Here is an 11386-nt window from a genome sequence, read left to right as displayed (position 1 = left end):
AAAAAAAAGTAGGTGTCATTTTGATTCACTTACATCAGATGGCTATTGTTGTGTTGGCTGCTGTCATTTTTTAAATTTGACAATGTAAGGGAAAAGAGGTCAGTGCCCCTGACTAAATAGTCAGGTATTGCATGTTTTAAAAATTCTTGTGGCACACCAGTGTGCCTCTTGCAGCACACTGGCTGAAAATCGCTGGGCTAAGGTCATAGGAGTACTGAAATATGCTGAAATCATCCTGAGTCATAAAGGAATGTGAAACTTACCACATTAACAATATGATCAGTGGGAGATCTGTGTCCTTGTTCCATTGAAAATCCATCACATGAAGTGACAGAGTCTCTATTTTGGGTATTTGAGGCAATGCCAATAATTTTAAAGGCAAACTTTCACTTAGGTTATTAAGTATATTTATGCTAATGTAATATTTGCCTGTAGAAAGATTTAAAATTAGAGCATTGCTTAGTTATTGATCATTTCTACTTAGCTCCTTATGGTACCATGTTTCAGCATGGTATTCTTTTCAGTACAAGAAATAGTAAGTTTATTGTTGGCCTTTTCCTAGCTCTAGAGGTTTTAGAACTCCAGTCCTGGTGCATTACACTACTATGTTCTTATTTCCAAGGGTTAATTCAGTAATACTATATGTACATTGACCTTAGGATGTTTATGAGTCCCTTCCCTTCCCTTTCCATCCTAATCAGACACCTCTTTTACAAAGACAACTAAATTCCTTGGGTTCTTTTTATCTACTCAGGAAGGGAGGGGGAGAACTTGGAATGATGACAGCAGGAGTTCTGTATGTGTGTTTGTACTCATGCAGGCAGACAAGGTGGTTTATATGGTGATGGTGACATGAACTGTGTACGGATACCAGTGGCGTATTTCCATCTCTTGCGTGCTTAGGGTGAATAACCTATTGAAGGGGAAAAAATTGGTGGAAAGCATTGTTTTCTGGTGGATTTTCTGCTCCTTATAACTCATGATTGTTCCCAATCCTCAGGGACAAGTAACTAGGTCTGACCACGTAGCAAAGGCTCAAGTGTGCTGTGATGACCCTCCTCCGAGGAGCCTGGCTTTCCTCAATCTAATTACTTTTGGCAAGTGTGGTTATTGGGATTTGGCCTAGTGACTCACTAGAACCCAAATTCTCCCAACTAGCCCCTTTAACAAGCAAAATTAAGTTTGACAGGAAGCCTAGACTTCCACCTCACTATCCATGGAGCTTTCTCTGGTTTGTGACAAGGTTTGAAAATCCTTCCTAGACTAGAAAAAATAATAAACAAGATTTAATGAAGATAACCACCCAACGAAGAGCACATTAGGAGAGAAAAAATCAGTAAGTTCATGAATAAACAACCTACTACAAAACTTAACCCATTAAGATAGAGTTAAAACTGTGTTACTTATAGTAGTTTTACAATCACCAGTAGTCAATTTTAAGTTGGTCAGGGATTGTAGAAACTATTAAACAATGGGATGTTTATTTATTATTAGGCAGTTCTCTAACCACTACGTTTTCCTAAAAACAAAGAGGACTCTAGGGTACATTACCAGTCAGCAGGTATGACATAAAAACATTTGCTTATTAAGTAGCTTTGAAAACCTTTTGTGGTATGGCTGATACCCCATCTTTTATCCTATTTACTGCCTCACTCACCCATGGTACATAGAGTTCAGCAGCAAGCACACTCAGCCTGGATTACACCTCCCCCAGCAGCTGTATTCTTACTCAATGAAGTCCATATCTGTTCAACTCACTATGGTGCCCTACTGTGTGCCTTGGCTCTCTTTTCTTGGACTCTGGCTGAGACAATTCTCTATCAGTTGGTCTTGTCTGCACTAGGCAGTGTCACAAATTTAACATTACTCTATTGATAAACAATATGGGATTATCTAACTGCTTTATATTTTAAACTATTACCTGTTCAAATGACATATATCTCATTTCTTATCACACTACGCACAGGCTTTTTCAAAAATCTATCTAACCCTCATGAATGGGCACTGTTTTCAACAGTTGCTCAGCAGTGATAACCATTCTCAAATCAAGGATCCAACAGGACTATTTTTAAAAATATATATGTCCAGGCCCCAGCCCCAGAGCTTGCTCTGTTTGGTTGAGGGTGTAGTCTGGCATTGATTTGCCTTTTTTTTTTAAAGATCCCCAGGTGATTTTCATTTGAAATCAGGATTGAAAATTACTGTACAAAGGCCCATAAAACAAAAATTCAGAGTGGAGGTTACTGTTAATGCTTATGGTAAAAGTAATATAAATAACAGATTTTATGAAGCACCATAAAGATAACTTTTCTGGATAACAAAAACTAGTCAGTGAAATATCTATTGTGGTTGTAAATTACATAGACAGATTTTGATATTTAACTGAAAAATTATAGACTGTGCCCACATCCTCATGCCTAAGTTAATCTTATCTTGGACATCCACGCCATAGATGGGAAGAATAATCTCAGAGCATTTCATATAAACTGTGCTAGCCTATTGTCCTAATGAAAAAAAAACATCAGCAACTTTTTATGTTTAAAATCATTAATAGGGCAGGTTTCAAGAAAGAGAGGAAAGGGTAAAGGAGAGAAAGAGCTATGGGAGAGAATATCAGAATACCAGAAGCAAACTCTATAGTAAATGTTTGAAAAAACTTGCGGTTTGTCAAATGAGGAGGAAGAAATAATGAGCAAAGGGTGAGTAAGGGAAAGAAAAAGTAAGGTGAGGTTTGAGAAAAATGCTTCCATGATTGCTTCCATACCAATCCCAAGAGTTGAGGTGATGAGAAGAAATCCGGGGAGAACGTGGGCTTCAGAGTCAGCTGGGCTGGAATCCCAGGTCCACTACATCTTCATTGACTGATCTGGAGCAACTAACATGGGACTATTGGCACCTTCCTTACAGGGTGAGTGTGAGGACTAACTGAGATAATATTTGCAAAAAAACATCAAGTTTAGGGTCGGGCCCTCACAGATAGTTAGAACACAGCAGCTATTGAAGTAATAGCCATTATCACAGCACTCGTTTCAAAAAGTAAATATAAATGTATGATATGCAGATAAAATGTATATAACAGTGGCTCTGAGAACTAGAAAGCTATAGCTTGCTATGAAGCATTTACACACACTTTGGCACAACATTTTGCTTCTTTCTTCTCAGCAAAATGTGACTGATACCGCCTCTCCTGACATGACAGCCTTTGTGGAAATGACTGTGCTCATATCTGTGAGGTCCTTTTGCATGAGTGGAGAACATAGTAATGAGAAACTAGCTGTTCTTTTCCTTACCAGCTTATCAAGCATATGTTAAGAAAACAGTGTTCTAAAACAAGCAGCTCACAAATTCTGTTATTTTATATTGTGTGGTGGTGGTTTGTGTTATGTGGTTATAAAATGGGGGCTGCTTTACCACTTACTCTCAGGAATGTGCTTTGTATCGGGGTATAATTATAAATATGCTTACCAGCTAGTTTTCTGAGGACAATTTTTGGGAGTGAATAGAGTGCATTGCATTATTGTGTATTCATTTGAGAAATGGGTTTTAAGGTAACTGAATCCAATCCCATGCTCATGCCAAGGTCTCAGAAGAGAACTATGAGAATAGACACGCTAGGAAATATAACCTGCTTCTGATACAGAAGGTTCAAAGTGACTAGGAGAAGAAAGAGAGGGTGTGGAGTGGAGTGGTTACTAGGGCTGGACAATTACTCGGTGGGGATGTTGCAGCGGTAATCCACACACTGTGTGTATGGACTGGATTCCTTCCAGTTTCATCCCACCCTGAGATGCTTTTATTTTAAGAGAGCGCACTTTGTAGAGAAATGTACTTGAACATAGAATTGCACTGTTTTGAGTAGATGCTAGATCTAAATGGAATATTTTCAAAAAATCATGTTTACATCTTAAGAAAACTCATCTTTCTTTACCATAAAGTTTTTCAAGTTTCCTATGATCTGTGTCAAAGCAATATAGTCTCACATTTAATGAGACTTTCAAGTATGATCTTCAGTTCAAAGATTTGGCAAGTTCAAATTGCAGCTCATGATACCAGTGGCCATTCTCATATAATACAGAGAGTCCCATATGTAAAAATGAGAAACCATAGTTGAGAATAATATATTAGACTCTTTAAAACAAATGCATTAGTGTAATAAATCATATTTTGAAGCTACCAATAAGGGTGCGTCTTAATGTCAGCACTGCAAACACTTTTCGTAAACAAGGCACCATTTGATTTTGTCTCAAGTATATACCTTTATGTGAGTGACTCCAAAATATTTATCTTCAGCCCCTGACACTCTCTGAAACTTTAATTTGGAGTTACTAAATGTTCAACTGGCCCTCAAGAAAGATAACTCAAAAGAAAAATAAGTTTCTTACCACATATGCTTTTCCTACCTTCCCATCGATTGTTTTTCCATTCAACAGACCTGAGTCTTTATACTCCAAAGTTTAGTGCCAAATATGGTCCACTTCCTCTTTTCCCTTAATGTCCACCTTGTTTCCAAGACCTATGGATTTGTTCATAATATAAATTATGTGCTGTATGTGCTCTCTTGCTCAATCAGTAACGGTCATAGCACAGGGCCTCACTACCCTAAACCTGGGCCATTTAATTGCCACCTTCATCCCAGCACAGGCCCCTTCTGAAAGTCTGCCATTATAGGGAACTTCTAAAGCTTCTCTTAAGTTATGTTCCAAACCAGATCCCTATGACTGTGAGCCAAAGGACAAGAAGGACCTGCTGAAGACTGAGTACACTGATTGGTGCTATGGCTAATGTTTTCAGGCACTAGAAATTGTGAAGGATGGGAAATATCATAATTAATTCATTATGGACTTTGATAAATTACTTATTAACTAATGTTTATATGATTAATTTACTTGTAGTAAATTAATATTTATATTTGCTTTCATTCTTAATCTTTATCTACTAAACACTGTTGAATAAGACAGCTAAGTTTAAAACTATTTAACTCCCTAGTCTTGACTTATGCTTCTCATACCCAAAGACGAAAAGTTGAAGAGACTATAAGAATCACTTAGATCTAAATTTTTTAAAATATAATTTTTATTGATTTCAGAGGGGATGAGAGAGGGAGAGAGAGACAGAAACATCAATGATGAGAGAGAGTCACTGATTGGCTGCCTCCTGCACGCTCCACACTGGGGATCTAGCCTGCAATCCAGGCATGTGCCCTGACCGGGAATTAAACCTTGACCTCCTGACCTTCTGGTTCATAAGTTGATGTTCAACCACTGAGCCCATGCCAGCCAGGCTAGATATAAATTTTTAACCACCATCTTATTTCACAGGTGAGGAACTGCAACTTAGTGTGGTAACCTTGACTAGGTTATCCAGATGTTAGGAGCAGTGCTGGATCTAGAATCTGGTCTACTTCTCAGTCTAGTTTTCCTCACATACACTGAGGACTCTCCTCAGTGGCTTCTTAGGTCTCAGTCTCTATCATGAACTTGTGATGCTTGCTATTCATCAAATTCTTAAAGGTCAGATGGAACTTTAATAAGGTAGAGTTTTGAATACTGGATTAGATTCTTGCATGAGGTATAAAGGCAGTTAAAAGCTCTAAAAGATATATTTAATTGGGCAATCATATCCTTTAGTACCAGTTTTCTTTGAGAAAATTCCAGAAACATGTTAGTGACAGCAGATGGTAACTTGGTTCCTTGTCAAGATTACAAATAAGGCAGAAATGCTCTCATCAGAGAAGAGGCACCTGTAACCATATTTTTAAAAATAAAATTTTGAAATTATTCAAATGTTTCACATGTAAAAAGAATTCAGGTAATTTGCTTAAAAGTTTCATGCTGTTGAAACACCTTTGGAGCATAAAATGGAATTACTTAGCACTCAATGGCACTGAGACAGTAAGCATTTTCGGCACTGCCACAATTCTTGAGAGTGGAACATCCTATTCTTTTCAATATTGCTGGATGAGTACTTAAACAGAATGTTAGCAGTATTCCTTAATGGGAAGGTCTGATAGGTAGAATTGAATAAATAGAAAAAATGGGCAGTATCTTCTACAGATGTATATTTTATACTAGAGGCCCGTTGCACAAAATTTGTGCACAAGGGCAGGAAGGGGTCCTCCGCCCAGCCTGCACCCTCTCGCAATCTGGGACCCTTGGCTTCTAACTGCTCGCCTGCCTGCCTGATAGCCCCTAACCACTTGCCTGCCTATCTGATCACCCCTAACCACTCTGCCTGTCTGCTGGATCACCCCTAACTGCTTGCCTGCCTGCCTGATTGTCCCTAACTGCTCACCTGCCTGCCTGATCGCACCTAACCACCTCTGCCTTGGCCCCTGCCGCGCGACTTCATCCAGAAGGTTGTTCAGCTGTCCAGTCTAATTAGCGTATTTTGCTTTTATTATTATAGGTTCTATATAATTTTGTTAAGGTATAATTGCAAAGTGTTTTAAATTTACTAGGTTGTCCATCAGATGGTAAATTTTAAGATAAGCTGATAATTTTCAACCTTAAAAAAAATTTCACAATTCCACATTATTCCTCAAAATCAAAAGCAAGGCAAAAAAAACCCCACTCTGTAATTTATGATTCAACACTTTTTCAAATGGTCATTCTCAAAAGAATGTGAGTGTACAAGGCACTGTTCAGAGAAGAAATAGTCCTAACCAAGTAAAACATATAATTTCAACACACTGTCTTGCATGATCCTTACCATGCTCTCAAACTGAATGATGTTTTTCTAACGGTAACCAAAGTTGATTCTTACATTTCATGAAACATAATACCCTCTCTGATGGCATTTCAAGAATTCACTACTTGGAAAAGGATTTTGGGGTGGGCGAAAGGGGAGTGAATAGTAAGGAAGTGGGAAGAGAAGTTAGCACAATGTCCAAAATGAAGCATTTGAATAGAGATAAAGAGGGAAAAGATGATTGAGTAAATCACTATAGGTAGTATAGTTTTATTTTTGATAGTTCATTCTAATAACTGCAGGAGGATAATTTGATCTTAACTCTACATGGGGTCTGGCAACTTCACATAGTATTCTATCAACATTACATAGAATTAGAGCACTATTACATTAAAAAAGATTTAACCATTTATATTTTAGACTTTTAGTAGCAATTTAAAGATATCTGTTCAGATTCAAATAGTTTAAAATGAGCCCAGCCGGCATTGCTCAGTGGTTGAGCGTCAACCTCTGAACTAGGAGGTCAAGGTTCTATTCCTGGTCAGGGCATATGCCCAGTTGTGGGCTTGATCCTAGTGCAGGGCATGCAGGAGGCAGCAAATTAATGATTCTCTCTCATCATCGATGTTTCTATCTCTCTCCCGCTCTCCGAAATCAATAAAAATATATTTTAAAAAATAGTTTAAAATGATCAGATGACTAATAAATTTGTTTTGTAGTAGTGTGGCAAGGGTCTCTCCATAATAACTTGAAAATCAATTTTAACTACATGTTGTAATTTCCATTCATAGCATTCTGGGGATCTAATTTGTAGAATATTAAATGCCAGGGAAATATTTAATGGAAATGAGTTAGCAAAACTTACCTACTTACAAATTGAAATACTGTTCATATTTCATGCTTAAAGTAATATAGACATGATGACATTAAATCAATTTCACAGTCATTCTTATATTCTCAATTACTTTATGTAGAATAACTTGGGACTAAAAAGACAATGTTTAAAAATTATCACCCTTAATGTTCTTGGTAAAATCCTTCTGTTAAACTATAAAATAATTAATTTAATAGTTTAAAATAATCTGATAGTCTAATGATGATTAAACTAGAATGCACAAAACTAAAAGTCTTTTGCATATATTTAGATGTCATTACTAAGAGTTTGAATTTGTGATTCACACAGATAGCACATGATATGTTGCAGAATATACCTTCTCCAGCAAATTTTACTCTGTCACCATCTATTAAATTTCTCTTAACAACAAGGTAGACTGTTAACAAAAGTAGACAGGTGAGAAAATGTATTGTAGCCAATATCCAACCCATACTTTCATTTAAAAGTAATATTACAAAATTCAGAACAAAATAAAAGATTTTCCCACCTTATTGTTAACTTGTTATTTTCCAAGACTAGGGTGTAATCACCAAGAGTGCATCAGAATCTCAAAGAATGGCTCGACATCTGAAACAATGTCATGAGCAATAACCAGTATATTCCAATGAACCTGTTTTTATTTTATTACCATTAAAAATATTCCCTTTGTATTCTTACTCCTTTATTTAAAACACCTTTATGAAAGATTCAAAAGCTTTATAGATTGTGCAATGGATACTTTGTAATTATTACTCATACAATGGCTTTTCAAATCTTGCATTTATCTGAAATCTAAAAAATTAAAATCCAATTAGTACATGGCATTACAAAAAAGAATACTACAGTGGCAACTGATGTTTCTAACAATAGTCTTCTGGCATAATATGATCCTGCAATTACTTCTGAATAACCAAATAATATTATATTATCTTTAACAAGCTTCACTATTATTACTCGTTAGTTAATTCTTTGACATTGGTCATTAATGTATAATACATACAAATATCATTTCAAAAACTTCCAGTCAAGCAGAACAGCGTATTCTCCAAACATATTGGATAAATGATGGTCTAGAGACCATAAGATTACTTAGCATGCCTGACATCTTCTCTCACACATGAATCAGCATATCATATAAATAGCAGGGGACAAGCTTCACTTACTAACTGTATAATTTTGTATAGCTTACTTAGCCTCTGTTTCTTGGGTTCAATCTCTGTAAAATGAGAATATTAATGCCCGCCTCTTTAGATCAATTTTATTAGCAGGTAACCTGGAATTCAGAAGCTGACTGTACTAAGTTGCAAAGGCTGAGTTGGAGAAAAATGAAAAGTTGAGTTTCAGGTTCTTGATTTAGCATCCTAATGCTTACCTCTGAAAACATTGCTACCTGGGAATTTTTAAGTAACAATTGCATTGTTACTTAAAATAAATTCAATTTAGTCATCTCTAGGAACTGGATATGAATCCTAATAGGTGAAAACGTTATTGTGTATTTATCAACCCATAATTCAATATAGTATATATTTAAAAGTTCTGTGTGAAATGTCTCTTTTATAAGAGGAAACAATATCATTAGTTTGAAACAACATAGAGAGAAGGCTGTAGCAGTTGTGTGGGGGAAGGAGGGAAATACCTGATATGGCTTCATTTGCTATATCTGAGGATTAACCATGGTTCCTTCAACTTGACATTTAACACTACAAATGAATATCTTTTTGTGCAAGACACTTTCTACTAAAATATTCAAAAGACCGTAAGTTCTTAGTTCAATTTTCTCTCATGTCATAAGAGTTTAAGGAAGTGACGCTACTTAACTACAGTCTAGAAGGGGCACTCTGAAACATTCACTGAAGTTGTCTCTTTGAAAAACAGGAGAGACCACTTTCTAAAATCCCTTTGACTATTACCTTACTTTTCATTACAGAAAACCTTTCCTAGTCCTTGAGAAAAAGTCTCTATGTGTTTCTTTCAGAGATTTTTAAAGAAATGAATATGTGCACATGCAATTTGGCCTTGAGTTTCTGGACATTTAACAAAGATCTCTCCTTCCCCACCACCCCTTCCCCATTCTCCAAAACAACAACAACAACAACAAAAACCCATACTGCACCTGCCAAGAGAGTCTGGCGTGTCCCCTCGGAGGACGCAAGGGGTCGCCCCTCTCCCAGGATTGCACCAGCAAACCCAGCAGCCAAAGCAGACTCCAGAGGGAAGGAGCATCCCCTGCTCTGGGAGCTCTCTCCACGCCCCACTCCCACAGAATAATTGGAATTTCATCCCAGTCCCACCCACTCCCTCTCTCATCCCCGCTACACAACCAGAGGGCGCCTTTGACTCGGCCGGCCTGGAGATGATTAAGGCAGAGAAGCAGTTTGCCTTTTGACTCCGCGATTCCTCCAAGGTCCTATCCTAGAGGTGCGCTCTCCGGCCGCTCGCTGCAGCCTCCCTGGGCAGCCTCCCCGGGCAGCGTCCCGCACCTCTGTCCTCGCTCAGGGAGGTGGGAACGGATGGACGGCCAACTTTCTTTCCTGTCTCTTCCTTCAGACACAGGGGCTCCGACACTGCAATCGGAGACACTTGACACACTGACACTCGGGTCCCGGTCCCCACCCAGCCAGTGAGCGGCTTCTAGCCCCGTGGGTCCTCAGTGGGGTGGAGGGAGTGGACTTTGAGCTCCAGGTGGGCGCCGGCTGGAAGAGGGATTAGCAACTAGGGGGCTGTGCTGGTGCCCGGCATCGGCATCCTTCTTCCCATGGACCTGTGACTCAGATCCCCAGCTGGACACGCAAGAAGAGGAGAGGAGGGGGAGGGGGCGCAGGCGCGAGCGCAATGCTTGAGTGAAAGGATGGCTGGAGGAGTGAGGAGGAAGAGAAACCACCCAGGAGCCAAGAATAATAAATCGGATGCCCTGACACGTTTAGCTGAGGTCCTCCTGCCCCCTGCCACGCGATCCGAGAGGCAGTGAGGCCGGGCCGGAGCCCCTGGAGCTCGGGCCCCGCCACGTTTCTAAAAGGCAGTTTTCAGGTGAATCAAACCTTGTCTGCTGGAGGCCAGCGGCACAAAGGCAGCTTTCAGGGGACCCTTCCGTCCAGGGTAGGGCAGGGGCGAGCAGCGGCGGGGAAGCGATGACTAAATCTCCATCTCACACAAGCCTGTGCTGTGTCCTCCGCGTGGCGCCCGCGCCGGTCCCGAGGAGCTAGGGGGGCTTTCCACGCGCGATCAAGAGCTGCCCAACGTCGTTGCCTCCCACGCCCAGGAGGTCCGAGGGGCCAAGGCAATAGCATCACCCTCTGTGCCCCCAAGGGCTCCGGGCGGTTTCTCCCTCCCTCTCCCCAGCAGCGCCCCCCACACTAAAGCCAGGGAAGACCCCACCACCACCACCACCCCCCGCTCTGCTGTCCTCCAAGGGACTGCCGCCCCAGGCACGGACGTTCGAGCGACCGGCGCGCCGGGCTACCCAGGAGCAGGGAGAGGTGACATTCCCGGGTTTGTGCCCTCATCTCAGGAGGGCACCGCTTTCACACAGACCGACCTGGATCGAGGGTGCTCCGGGGGTGCCCGTTTAATCCCAGCGGGGACACGGTCTAAAGAAGCGCCCACAAGCCAACCTTCCAAGTCACGGGAGTCAGGGTCAGAGACGGCGAGGAGGCGAGCCTGAATCTTTAGGGGGCACCTCACCCCCCGGACGTGTCTGCCCGCTAGAAAGGGGACCGGCTTGAAAGAGCCTGAGATGTTCACGTGTGACAGGCCAGGCTGAACCTGGAAACCGGCTCTGCACGGCGGTGCTGAGGTCCCCACCGCCCGGGGACTGCGGCTGCGAGC

General features: G+C 40.5%; 1 protein-coding gene across 1 annotated transcript in view; it reads right to left on the bottom strand.

Moving 5' to 3' along the window:
* The window catches only part of RSPO3 (R-spondin 3), an 83966-nt gene that overhangs the window by 71544 nt on the left and 1036 nt on the right, over positions 1-11386 (bottom strand). The window lies entirely within an intron of this gene.

The sequence above is a fragment of the Myotis brandtii genome, unplaced genomic scaffold (genome assembly GCF_000412655.1).
Source record: "Myotis brandtii unplaced genomic scaffold, ASM41265v1 scaffold123, whole genome shotgun sequence".
Lineage (NCBI taxonomy): Eukaryota > Metazoa > Chordata > Mammalia > Chiroptera > Vespertilionidae > Myotis > Myotis brandtii.
This window is presented reverse-complemented; position numbering and strand designations above follow the sequence as displayed.